Source organism: Phoxinus phoxinus (genome assembly GCF_949152265.1).
Source record: "Phoxinus phoxinus genome assembly, chromosome: 3".
In the NCBI taxonomy this organism is placed as follows: domain Eukaryota; kingdom Metazoa; phylum Chordata; class Actinopteri; order Cypriniformes; family Leuciscidae; genus Phoxinus; species Phoxinus phoxinus.
The window spans coordinates 45,854,456-45,869,424 of NC_136878.1; the positions used below are offsets into that span (position 1 = coordinate 45,854,456).

Here is a 14,969-nt window from a genome sequence, read left to right on the forward strand (position 1 = left end):
AAGGAAGACAGAAAGCTACTGAATATAAACTAAAAGTCCATGAATACTTAAACAAACTGAACATAACTGTGACACTTGAGTTGATTTACGCAAGCAGAAACATCTTAAAGCTTTCGAATGTAGGACAACAGAGTATCAGCATCGCAGAGTTTCCCATGCAGTTCTTGACCAGTTTATTTGCTCGTCTGCACTGGAAATGAATCCAGGCATGCTGTATATGATCATCCAACCACAAATATTGGTCTCATATTTTTAAAATAAGATGGCAAAGACACTCTCAGGTCAGATCCTTCATTCTGCACACAGGGTCTGAGCCAGAGAGACTGGGAACCGTGAGACCAAAGGCTTTAGATTGCATGAATTCAAAGAAAGCAACAACATCAAGTGAGAAATAAAAGAGCGGCGCTTCAAAGCACATCAGCACAACACGTGCAACACTTATTTATTTATTTCTGAGAGTGGGATGGGGAGATTTGTGTAGTGTTATCATGTTACTTTTACAGCACACTATAACTGGGTCGACGTGCGCACTGGATCATATAACACAGCATATGATAAGATATGAGACACTCTTCATATTGGAGAGGATCATAGGACAAAATCAGTCCTGCGTCTGCAATATAATATTCATCAGTGTTGTTTATGATGCTTGGGTCATATGCAGACACCCCCACCATTCACACGGGTGCTACATTTGACAAATACTGAGTCCGAAGCACCAAAACCATGACATTTCATAACACAACAGCTCAAAACTGGATGTCATTCGGGACATGCTTTCTTTCACCAAATATTCTCTCATTTTAGTTATTTTAATAATATGGTAAACATTTTGTACATACACTCTAAAAAATGCTGAGTTGTTTCAACCCAATTTTGGGTCAAATATGGACAAACCCAAACGTTGGGTTAAAAATTTAATTTAAAAATGTAACCCAACAGCTGGGTTTGTCCATATTTGACCCAAAATTAGGTTGAAACAACCCAGCATTGTTTAGAGTGTACAGTAATGCTGTGTACTTTACTGGGCTGCGTTTCCCAAAAGCATCGTAAGCCTAAGTTGATCGTAAAAACGATCGAACGACTGATCTTAATATTACGGTCTGTTTCCCAAAAGCATCGTAGCTTAAGTAGCACTTGAAAATCTTCGTAGAACTACGAGTGCTCTGGAGTAATCGTACATCCCCAAGTGCATCGTAAGAAGACAGATTTATGAGGTCACCTGCAGGACAACTGGCAGATTATACTTTTATCTAGATTTAACACACTGCAACGTAAGTAGGCTAATATAATAATGTTTTGATTGTACTTTATTGTACACTTTATTTTACTCATTTTTTGTTTACATGAATTTATAAATGAAATAATTAAAAAGGGAAGAAAAAGATAGAAATACACACCTAAATTAAATGAATTAACAAACAAAATATATAAAAGAAGTAATTTGGAAAATATGCTTCAAAGACTGGGCAAAATAGGGATGAATTCAAAAAAATCTGTCAATGACGTGCACGAAAACCAGCCATGTATTGGCGATTTCTTGGTTTGCCATCATGTGGTCCCATGCCATCTTAGTCGTCGTCCTCCTCTTCCACCTCCTCATCTTCCTCCCTGTTAAGTAAAGGCACTCTTTAATGTAATCTTTTTGAAAGGTATCTTTTTTTTTTTTTTTTTTTTTTTGCCATTTTGTCAGTGCCTCCGTCTGTGGGTGCTTTAGACTTGTCTTGATTGCTAATCCACAACAAATGACGATTATTAGGTTAAACGTTCAGGGGTGCGTTTCCCGTACAACTATATAGCTCACTGCTTAACTACCATAGTACGATGCATCGTTGGAGAAATCAACTAGCTAGTCACGAGTGTTTCCCGAAACCGAATGTCGTAAAGTATCGTTCAACCACGTTGGTTTATGACGTCTCGCACGTGGTGGACTAATAACTTTTTTTAATTAATCTGTTTGAGATCGAATTAACGCTAGATTTCGTCATATAAGTTACATACATGGCATCTGAAGACCATTTCAAATTTTTCTCAGTTACTTTGCTTTATTACCAGACTCAATATTTGGCTCGTTCTTACATAGTTGAGCACGTTCGCACATGCGCAGTCTTCAAAAACGGTGCTTTAAATCTCTTGACAAACTAAAAGACGTAAATTACATTTGTATGTATTCTAAATAAAAAATACGGGTTGTACTGAATGTCAGCTTGCTTATTTAGCTAAAGATAAGGATTTATTCAGTCTACATCTCATGTAAACTAGAAACTATGCTTCTAACCACAGCTCCAGAGCTGTCGTTGCAACCACACAAGTTTACGATGCTGTTTGCGAACGTTCGTTGGAACGATGGTTTCGGGAAACACCAAATCGTTGAACTATGCTGATAACGGCGGAACTTGCGATCATAGTTGGCTAACGATGCTTTCGGGAAACGCACCCCAGAATAGGAATCCATATAAAGTTATATTTCAGCACTTCGCAAATGGACAGCGACTCTTAAGTAGCACGTAGAACGCGTTCTCGCGCGTTCATGTTAAGTGCATTTTTGGGAAACGCGCGTGGAATTGCCGCGGGCGTTCGTAACCTTGCACGTAGAGAGCGCTCTTAAGAGCTAAAATACATCGTTATCAGGAAACCCGGCCCTGTACATTTCGCTGAATTAGAGGCTTTCCTGAAAGTACATTTATTTTACAGTACTCTATAAGTAATTTGCAACATTTAACGTTGATTTTACTGTAAACTATTGCAAGAATGTTGAAAATAAAGCATATTGCACCGCTGGATGGCAATGGCTGGCAACTTTCATACTTTTCTCCCTCAGTCAATGCAATAGTTTGTGCAATAGACTAATATTTGAAATTGCATTGCATATAAACTGAATTGCATATTATAAACATCACTCACCCTGATGAGAAGTGAAGTGGTTGCTATCTTTATAATGGGATTTTTTTCTAATAAATTAGCAAGATTTCAGAACATAAGAATGATAATTAATCTACAAACCATTTTAGAAGAAAAAAAAGCAACAGCAAAATAAAACAACAAATAGCGCACCATTATTATGATTCGGTTTTCTTATTTATATGCAGCTGACTTTGGAGAAAATAAGCTTAGAAATTAAATGAGCAGTTCAGCCTTAAATCTGATAATACCTTCTATTGTAAACACTCTTTTCATATTTTAAATCTTATAAACTAGTTTTTATTGACTGCAATAAGCTATGCAAGTCATAAAATAGCTTATAGATTAATAATATCCCTTAAAAATACCATTCATTCATTCATTCATTCATTCATTTGTCCATTCATCCGTTCATTCATTAATTCGTCCATTAATTAATTAATTCATTAATTAATTTATTCATTCGTCCATTCATTCATTCATTCATGCATTCATTCATTTATTAATTCATTCGTTCATTCATTCATTCGTCTGTCAATTCATTTATTTGTCCATCCATTCATTTGTTCGTTCGTTCGTTCATTGGTTCGTCCATTCAGTCATTCATTCGTTGGTTCATTCATTCATTCATTCCTTTGTTCATTCATTTGTTCGTCCATTCAGTTATTCGTTCGTTCACTCACTCATTCATTCATTCATTCGTTCGTTTGTTTGTTCATTCATTCGTTCGTTCATTCATTTGTCCATACGTTTATTCATTCATTCATTAATTCGGACGTTCATTCATTCATTCATCCATTCATTAATTAGTTTGTTCGTTCGTTCGTCCATTCGTTCGTTTGTTCATTAATTAATGAATTCATTAATTCTACCGTTCATTCATTCATTCATTCATTCATTCATTCGTTTGTTCATTCATTCATTCATTCGGACGTTCATTCATTCATTCATCCATTCATTCATTCATTTATTCATCCATTCATTCATTAGTTTGTTCGTTCATTCGTCCATTCGTTCGTTTGTTCATTAATTAATTAATGAATTCATTAATTCTACCGTTCATTCATTCGTTTGTTCATTAATTAATTAATGAATTCATTAATTCTACCGTTCATTCATTCATTCATTCATTCACTCATTCGCTCATTCGTTCATTCATTCATTCGTTCATTCATTCATTCATTCATTCATTCATTAGTTCATTCATTCATTCATTCATTCATTCATTCATTCATTCATTCATTCATTAGTTCGGTCATTCATTCATTCATTCATTCGTCCATTCATTCATTCTAATTTGCCACTATATGAACTATATCAGTGTAAGCACTGAGTTATTCGTGGAGCGCCATTAATACAGAGATTAAGAGAACAAAATAAAAAATGTCTTGCAGCACATTCCTAAAGCGCTGATGTAAAACGCTCAACGGTCGCCTATAAAAGACGAGCGGTCGTGTTCTCCATCAGAACAGAAGGCAGACATGAGAGAAATGAAGGAGTACAGAAACTCAGTCTGTGTTTACTCTCATTAGTCAATCTAATCACCTCCAGGTTTTTAATCAGACACTGTGCAATTTAAGCGGCTGCCTTCATCTTAATGAATGCGTGTCCCTCATTATTAATCTCTGGAATTACACGCGTGACCTAATAAAGCTGTTCTGGAGAGACGTTTGACCGGCGGTTCAGTGGAGACTGGAGCGTTTCAAGACACACTTACAGACAGTATCAGTGGCTAAAAGATCGGTTTTATAATATGCTGCGCTATTGCTTCCAAAAGAAGCTTCTTAAATTACATAAAGAATGGGTAAAAAATTGTCATTTAATCACCTTCATGTCTTTACATGCCAATCAAAAAATAGAAACGTTTCTGCAAAAATTAAAGGCAATTAAAGTGAAAACCTGACGATGAGAGAGACTGAAGTGACAAAAGATTATGGGAGGAAAATGGCTCTAAAAGCTGTTTTGTTATTTAGTCCCCATTGGCTCCTCGCCTCAGATTAGAGATGATATCTGCTGCATATGATACTGCGGCTCTCGCATTCATTAAACTATTAAAGGAGCGGATATTGAAATGGCAGCCCTTTTGTGGGATATCTCATATTGTGCACAGCTCTGCCGATTGTGAACGCCGCTGTGTGAGTTTAGACCTCTTTTCATCGGTTTAATGTGCAGATGACATGCCAATTTCTTTGTTCCTGGCATTCAGATCTCAACTTGACCTTATCAGATGGTGCCATAACTGGAAAACGGGACAAAAAAGGAGGAATTTATGATATAGAGAATGACTGCAGGATATCATTGAGGACACTAACAATTGAGTGTGTGCTTTTAATGAATAACACTTTTATGGCCCTGTGGAATCTTTTTTTATTTATATTTTTTATTGGAAGGGATCCATTCCAGAATGGATTTTTAATGGTTAAAATAATTTTAGTAATCAAAAAACATGTCTAATTAAATTAAATAAATTATGAAATGTATATAATTTAACATCTATTTATTCAAAGTTAAGCAAATAGAACAAATGTAGGGCTCTACGATTTCCTATAATTTATTTATTTATTTATTTTTCTGGATAGTTTTAAAGGTTTAATTTGAACAATTTATACATTTTTACAATGAGGCCCAGTAGTACTATATTTCTGTCACAATTTCTTCAAGTTAAGCCAAACTTTTATTTTGATGGGTTGAAGGGAAGACCTTTGAGTCTCTGTGTGTAACAAATTATAGTTTTATAATATTATTAATAATGATTTAATTACTTTTTACCTGTAGTCTAAATGGCAAACCCCCCACCCTAAAAAATAAAATGAAATTATAAAAAAATACAAATAAATAAATAAATGCATACATACATACATATATAAATAAATAAAAGCTAATTTTGAATGTATCTGAAGAAGCAGATTTCTTGCTCACTAAGTTTTTTAGTCATTGCAGAAGGGATTATATTGGTCAAAACTAGCCGGACAAACCCTGATGTGATATGAGACAGACAAACACACACACAGACACAGACACACAGACACACACACAGACACACACACAGACACACACACACACTCGAGTGTCTGAGTGGAACTGAATGTGCAGCTGCTCAATTAGCTGTACTAGAACAATCACTGCACAAATCTGCTATTCTGTGATGTCTGTAGCGCTGAAGACAGGGCAGGTTCCCAGCATGCACCACAGCATGAATAATTCATGCGCATTATGGCTCACTGTTTTACTGTGTTATTGCATTGGTGTTGTTGCCCTTTTCAGTCTTGAGTTATGCCATGTTATGTTCATATTTTTGCCTCGGTGTCCTATTGATACTCTATAGATAAAATAATGGTGATAAATTGAGATCGAAATAATCAAGAAGTGTGAGCCGTGGCAGATCTTATCGGTATGAAGACCTTGCTTATAATGAACTATACAGTAGCTCAGAGTATTACTATTTTAAAAATACATTTATAAAGACTCATTAAGACCGATATTGCATTATAAGAACAGTTATAGTATAATGCATTTATAATATTTTGTATGATTACTTATGATTACTTATAAGTCATGCATTTGATTTTCAATGCGAATGCTCATAATCCATTATACACTGATTTATAAGTAGGCCTATTAATATAATCAATTGTATGGTTCCATGAATGTATCGATGCAACCTGCATTGCTATAATGTTATTATATTATAGTTACAATGACTTTTTAGTAATTCAGATTTTTTTTTGTCAAATAAGTGAATATATTGTTAATAATAGCCATGTTGTTTTATTTTAAATACTTATTGTGAGTGATAATACAGCTACTAACCTATATGAATGTCTCATTGATGGCTTTAAGTAAACTGAAAACATAGGATGCAATTTTCCCAAAGCAACTGTCGATCATGAAGATGTGCTCAGTATACATCTGAAGTTGTTTACTTGTAAATATAACTAATGAACAATAATTCCTGAAAAACAACAACAGAAATCATACATTTATACAACCTATACAACCAGTTGAATTTTTTTTGTAATGTTTCATACTAGCAAAACACTGCAACAATATTTTTAAAAGTATAATTCCAAACTGCTATATGCAATATGGCTGATCAGATGTATATTTAACAAATCAATTACCATTCATGAATGCAAACATTATTAGTCATAAAGACATAATTAATAACTAATTGATACAACAAACAAGTGTCTCTGGAGCTATTTTATACATTTATAAATCAACTATAACTATTGATATAATGCAGTAAAGGTCTTAATGAGCCTTTATAAATATATTTATAGAATATCAATACTTATAAATAAGTATAAATGGGGCTATAATTCATTATAAGCATGGCTTCTTCTGTAGGTGGCGTGCTTACATCAGTCTGAGGGTCAAACCATCATTTAAACCATGTATTATGCGGTAACACTTTACAATAAGGTTCATTAGTTAACATTAGTTAACTTCATTAGATAACATTAACTAATAATGAACTGCACTTATACAGCATTTATTCATCTTTGTTAATGTTAATTTCAACCTTTACTAATACTTTATTAAAATCTTGTTAACATGAGTTAATGCACTGTGAACTAACATGAACAAACAATGAACAGCTTTATTCATATTAACTAACATTAACACATATTAATAAATACTGTAACAAATGTATTGCTCATTGTTAGGTCATGTTAGTTAATACATTAATTGATGTTTAATAAATGAACCTTATTGTAAAGTGTTACCTATTATGCTTCTTTTCCTTATACATTTAAAGGGGTGGTATAATGCCCTTTTCACAAGATGTAAAATAAGTCTCTGATGCCCCCAGAGTGTGTATATTTTTATATGGCATGTTAAAATTTTGAGTGTTTGCAAAAATGCACCGTTTTGTGTGTCTGTCCCTTTAAATGCAAATGAGCTGTGGCTCCCGGCACAGGGGGGCGGAGCTTCAAGAGGTCGTGTACTTTTACCTCACACACACACACACACACACACACACACGCACTGAAAATGTCAAAAACCTTTAGCCTTTTATGTTCAAACCGGAGTCAGAAAGATGGAGACACTCAAGAAGAAGTGACAACATGTAGAAGAACAGGACATTTCTGAATGGTTAGTTGATGAATTTATGTAGATTATGTGTAGTTATCTTCTAGTCATTTATTAGCATATTCTGTCTTAATAATCTATAAATCAGTGAAAAGAGGAGTGTGTTCCGGCGCAAACGTTCCCTGGTGCTATTTTGCAGTTTCAAAAAACAACTCCGCCACTGACCAGGAGAAACCCAGTCTAAAGACAGTGGCGCCGCGCGTTAGTCATATGCTATTTTAAGCGCGCGTGCTTGGCCATAATGTAGCGTGTGAACAACAGCATACACTTTGATTCTCTAATCTAAACAGACGCAGCAGTTTTCATTTTTGCAAATCATACATGATTACAAGGAAACATATTAACACACGAGGAAAATCATTGCGGATAACCCCTGAAGAACCGGTGAAGAACCACTTTTTTTTTAGAGTGTAGTCCTTATATCTCCCTTTGCTTTGAACTTTGAGCGTTGTAACTTTGCAGATGTTGTTTATGATCAAACAGAAACATTACACACTAACTAAAGTTAGAAAAGTCTAATCATATTCAACCACCCCTTTAACGAACTCCAATGACATGGCAATGGTGATTTTTACACTATTGGTGAGCATTTGCGGCAGACCTTTTTTTTTTCATACAAAAGGTCCTCCACAATCACGACTCCACATGTGTGTTGCTCTCTGTCGTCTCATTATTTTCTGCTCTCAATCAGCACATGTCCTTTTCTTCTCGTTCTTCATCTCGTTTCACTTTTCTTCCATGTCCACTCCTTCTGTTCTGCTCATCATTCATCCGTCTCTCTGTCACCTCTTCACAGGATTGGAAGCGTCTTCTCTCTCTATGCTAATGGCCCAGGAGGGAGCCGTCGCCTCAGCGTAATGGTTTGGACACACCTGGCTTGAACTCCAGGGAGGAAATTCAAATGAAGAACACGCAAGCTGTTTCATTTGCAGTGGAGATAAAGATACTTGAAAGAATACATGCCTTCAAAAACTTAACAGAACCGACATACGGAAGAAAAAGGTCCCTGCGTGTGAATAAATGTGCCTTCTTAATGCTTTACAAAGGAATCTGATGAAAATCAACCCAGCGTGGACTTTTTAACACAAAAAACACAACACGCGCACAAATACCCTAAGGGTCTAACAAAGTGGGGGGAAAAATGCCTCAAGCTAGCATGATATTTATTTTCCTGTCTAGTAGCCATACTTTCACAGTCTTTCACAGTCACTTTCTACAGATAGATGAGAAGTGTTCAGTGTGACGTCACACTACTGTCGAACTGTCACTTTCTACAGTTACATGAGAAGTGTTCAGTGTGACGTCACACTACTGTCGAACTGTCACTTTCTACAGTTACATGAGAAGTGTTCAGTGTGACGTCACACTACTGTCGAACTGTCACTTTCTACAGTTACATGAGAAGTGTTTAGTGTGACGTCACACTACTGTCGAACTGTCACTTTCTACAGATACATGAGAAGTGTTCAGTGTGACGTCACACTACTGTCGAACTGTCACTTTCTACAGATACATGAGAAGTGTTCAGTGTGACGTCACACTACTGTCGAACTGTCACTTTCTACAGTTACATGAGAAGTGTTTAGTGTGACGTCACACTACTGTCGAACTGTCACTTTCTACAGATACATGAGAAGTGTTCAGTGTGACGTCACACTACTGTCGAACTGTCACTTTCTACAGATACATGAGAAGTGTTCAGTGTGACGTCACACTACTGTCGAACTGTCACTTTCTACAGTTACATGAGAAGTGTTCAGTGTGACGTCACACTACTGTCGAACTGTCACTTTCTACAGATACATGAGAAGTGTTCAGTGTGACGTCACACTACTGTCGAACTGTCACTTTCTACAGATACATGAGAAGTGTTCAGTGTGACGTCACACTACTGTCGAACTGTCACTTTCTACAGTTACATGAGAAGTGTTTAGTGTGACGTCACACTACTGTCGAACTGTCACTTTCTACAGTTACATGAGAAGTGTTCAGTGTGACGTCACACTACTGTCGAACTGTCACTTTCTACAGATACATGAGAAGTGTTCAGTGTGACGTCACACTACTGTCGAACTGTCACTTTCTACAGTTACATGAGAAGTGTTCAGTGTGACGTCACACTACTGTCGAACTGTCACTTTCTACAGATACATGAGAAGTGTTTAGTGTGACGTCACACTACTGTCGAACTGTCACTTTCTACAGTTACATGAGAAGTGTTTAGTGTGACGTCACACTACTGTCGAACTGTCACTTTCTACAGTTACATGAGAAGTGTTCAGTGTGACGTCACACTACTGTCGAACTGTCACTTTCTACAGATACATGAGAAGTGTTCAGTGTGACGTCACACTACTGTCGAACTGTCACTTTCTACAGTTACATGAGAAGTGTTTAGTGTGACGTCACACTACTGTCGAACTGTCACTTTCTACAGATACATGAGAAGTGTTCAGTGTGACGTCACACTACTGTCGAACTGTCACTTTCTACAGTTACATGAGAAGTGTTCAGTGTGACGTCACACTACTGTCGAACTGTCACTTTCTACAGATACATGAGAAGTGTTCAGTGTGACGTCACACTACTGTCGAACTGTCACTTTCTACAGTTACATGAGAAGTGTTTAGTGTGACGTCACACTACTGTCGAACTGTCACTTTCTACAGTTACATGAGAAGTGTTTAGTGTGACGTCACACTACTGTCGAACTGTCACTTTCTACAGTTACATGAGAAGTGTTCAGTGTGACGTCACACTACTGTCGAACTGTCACTTTCTACAGTTACATGAGAAGTGTTCAGTGTGACGTCACACTACTGTCGAACTGTCACTTTCTACAGTTACATGAGAAGTGTTCAGTGTGACGTCACACTACTGTCGAACTGTCACTTTCTACAGTTACATGAGAAGTGTTTAGTGTGACGTCACACTACTGTCGAACTGTCACTTTCTACAGATACATGAGAAGTGTTCAGTGTGACGTCACACTACTGTCGAACTGTCACTTTCTACAGTTACATGAGAAGTGTTCAGTGTGACGTCACACTACTGTCGAACTGTCACTTTCTACAGTTACATGAGAAGTGTTCAGTGTGACGTCACACTACTGTCGAACTGTCACTTTCTACAGTTACATGAGAAGTGTGTCAGTGTGACGTCACACTACTGTCGAACTGTCACTTTCTACAGATACATGAGAAGTGTTCAGTGTGACGTCACACTACTGTCGAACTGTCACTTTCTACAGATACATGAGAAGTGTTCAGTGTGACGTCACACTACTGTCGAACTGTCACTTTCTACAGATACATGAGAAGTGTTCAGTGTGACGTCACACTACTGTCGAACTGTCACTTTCTACAGTTACATGAGAAGTATTCAGTGTGACGTCACACTACTGTCGAACTGTCACTTTCTACAGTTACATGAGAAGTGTTCAGTGTGACGTCACACTACTGTCGAACTGTCACTTTCTACAGTTACATGAGAAGTGTTCAGTGTGACGTCACACTACTGTCGAACTGTCACTTTCTACAGTTACATGAGAAGTGTTTAGTGTGACGTCACACTACTGTCGAACTGTCACTTTCTACAGTTACATGAGAAGTGTTCAGTGTGACGTCACACTACTGTCGAACTGTCACTTTCTACAGATACATGAGAAGTGTTCAGTGTGACGTCACACTACTGTCGAACTGTCACTTTCTACAGATACATGAGAAGTGTTTAGTGTGACGTCACACTACTGTCGAACTGTCACTTTCTACAGATACATGAGAAGTGTTCAGTGTGACGTCACACTACTGTCGAACTGTCACTTTCTACAGTTACATGAGAAGTGTTCAGTGTGACGTCACACTACTGTCGAACTGTCACTTTCTACAGTTACATGAGAAGTGTTCAGTGTGACGTCACACTACTGTCGAACTGTCACTTTCTACAGATACATGAGAAGTGTTTAGTGTGACGCCACACTACTGTCGAACTGTCACTTTCTACAGTTACATGAGAAGTGTTCAGTGTGACGTCACACTACTGTCGAACTGTCACTTTCTACAGTTACATGAGAAGTGTTCAGTGTGACGTCACACTACTGTCGAACTGTCACTTTCTACAGTTACATGAGAAGTGTTTAGTGTGACGTCACACTACTGTCGAACTGTCACTTTCTACAGATACATGAGAAGTGTTCAGTGTGACGTCACACTACTGTCGAACTGTCACTTTCTACAGTTACATGAGAAGTGTGTCAGTGTGACGTCACACTACTGTCGAACTGTCACTTTCTACAGTTACATGAGAAGTGTTCAGTGTGACGTCACACTACTGTCGAACTGTCACTTTCTACAGTTACATGAGAAGTGTTCAGTGTGACGTCACACTACTGTCGAACTGTCACTTTCTACAGTTACATGAGAAGTGTTCAGTGTGACGTCACACTACTGTCGAACTGTCACTTTCTACAGTTACATGAGAAGTGTTCAGTGTGACGTCACACTACTGTCGAACTGTCACTTTCTACAGTTACATGAGAAGTGTTCAGTGTGACGTCACACTACTGTCGAACTGTCACTTTCTACAGATACATGAGAAGTGTTCAGTGTGACGTCACACTACTGTCGAACTGTCACTTTCTACAGTTACATGAGAAGTGTTCAGTGTGACGTCACACTACTGTCGAACTGTCACTTTCTACAGTTACATGAGAAGTGTTCAGTGTGACGTCACACTACTGTCGAACTGTCACTTTCTACAGTTACATGAGAAGTGTTCAGTGTGACGTCACACTACTGTCGAACTGTCACTTTCTACAGTTACATGAGAAGTGTTCAGTGTGACGTCACACTACTGTCGAACTGTCACTTTCTACAGTTACATGAGAAGTGTTTAGTGTGACGTCACACTACTGTCGAACTGTCACTTTCTACAGATACATGAGAAGTGTTTAGTGTGACGTCACACTACTGTCGAACTGTCACTTTCTACAGTTACATGAGAAGTGTTTAGTGTGACGTCACACTACTGTCGAACTGTCACTTTCTACAGATACATGAGAAGTGTTTAGTGTGACGTCACACTACTGTCGAACTGTCACTTTCTACAGATACATGAGAAGTGTTTAGTGTGACGTCACACTACTGTCGAACTGTCACTTTCTACAGTTACATGAGAAGTGTTTAGTGTGACGTCACACTACTGTCGAACTGTCACTTTCTACAGTTACATGAGAAGTGTTTAGTGTGACGTCACACTACTGTCGAACTGTCACTTTCTACAGATAGATGAGAAGTGTTCAGTGTGACGTCACACTACTGTCGAACTGTCACTTTCTACAGTTACATGAGAAGTGTTCAGTGTGACGTCACACTACTGTCGAACTGTCACTTTCTACAGATACATGAGAAGTGTTCAGTGTGACGTCACACTACTGTCGAACTGTCACTTTCTACAGTTACATGAGAAGTGTTCAGTGTGACGTCACACTACTGTCGAACTGTCACTTTCTACAGATACATGAGAAGTGTTCAGTGTGACGTCACACTACTGTCGAACTGTCACTTTCTACAGTTACATGAGAAGTGTTCAGTGTGACGTCACACTACTGTCGAACTGTCACTTTCTACAGATACATGAGAAGTGTTCAGTGTGACGTCACACTACTGTCGAACTGTCACTTTCTACAGATACATGAGAAGTGTTCAGTGTGACGTCACACTACTGTCGAACTGTCACTTTCTACAGTTACATGAGAAGTGTTCAGTGTGACGTCACACTACTGTCGAACTGTCACTTTCTACAGTTACATGAGAAGTGTTCAGTGTGACGTCACACTACTGTCGAACTGTCACTTTCTACAGTTACATGAGAAGTGTTCAGTGTGACGTCACACTACTGTCGAACTGTCACTTTCTACAGATACATGAGAAGTGTTCAGTGTGACGTCACACTACTGTCGAACTGTCACTTTCTACAGTTACATGAGAAGTGTTCAGTGTGACGTCACACTACTGTCGAACTGTCACTTTCTACAGTTACATGAGAAGTGTTCAGTGTGACGTCACACTACTGTCGAACTGTCACTTTCTACAGATACATGAGAAGTGTGTCAGTGTGACGTCACACTACTGTCGAACTGTCACTTTCTACAGATACATGAGAAGTGTGTCAGTGTGACGTCACACTACTGTCGAACTGTCACTTTCTACAGTTACATGAGAAGTGTTCAGTGTGACGTCACACTACTGTCGAACTGTCACTTTCTACAGATACATGAGAAGTGTTCAGTGTGACGTCACACTACTGTCGAACTGTCACTTTCTACAGTTACATGAGAAGTGTTCAGTGTGACGTCACACTACTGTCGAACTGTCACTTTCTACAGTTACATGAGAAGTGTTCAGTGTGACGTCACACTACTGTCGAACTGTCACTTTCTACAGATACATGAGAAGTGTTTAGTGTGACGTCACACTACTGTCGAACTGTCACTTTCTACAGTTACATGAGAAGTGTGTCAGTGTGACGTCACACTACTGTCGAACTGTCACTTTCTACAGTTACATGAGAAGTGTTCAGTGTGACGTCACACTACTGTCGAACTGTCACTTTCTACAGATACATGAGAAGTGTTCAGTGTGACGTCACACTACTGTCGAACTGTCACTTTCTACAGATACATGAGAAGTGTTCAGTGTGACGTCACACTACTGTCGAACTGTCACTTTCTACAGTTACATGAGAAGTGTTTAGTGTGACGTCACACTACTGTCGAACTGTCACTTTCTACAGATACATGAGAAGTGTTCAGTGTGACGTCACACTACTGTCGAACTGTCACTTTCTACAGTTACATGAGAAGTGTTCAGTGTGACGTCACACTACTGTCGAACTGTCACTTTCTACAGTTACATGAGAAGTGTTCAGTGTGACGTCACACTACTGTCGAACTGTCACTTTCTACAGATACT

General features: G+C 38.1%; 1 protein-coding gene across 2 annotated transcripts in view; it reads right to left on the reverse strand.

Annotated features, from left to right (window-relative positions):
* astn2 (astrotactin 2) overlaps positions 1-14,969 on the reverse strand; it is a 506,843-nt gene that overhangs the window by 158,770 nt on the left and 333,104 nt on the right. The window lies entirely within an intron of this gene.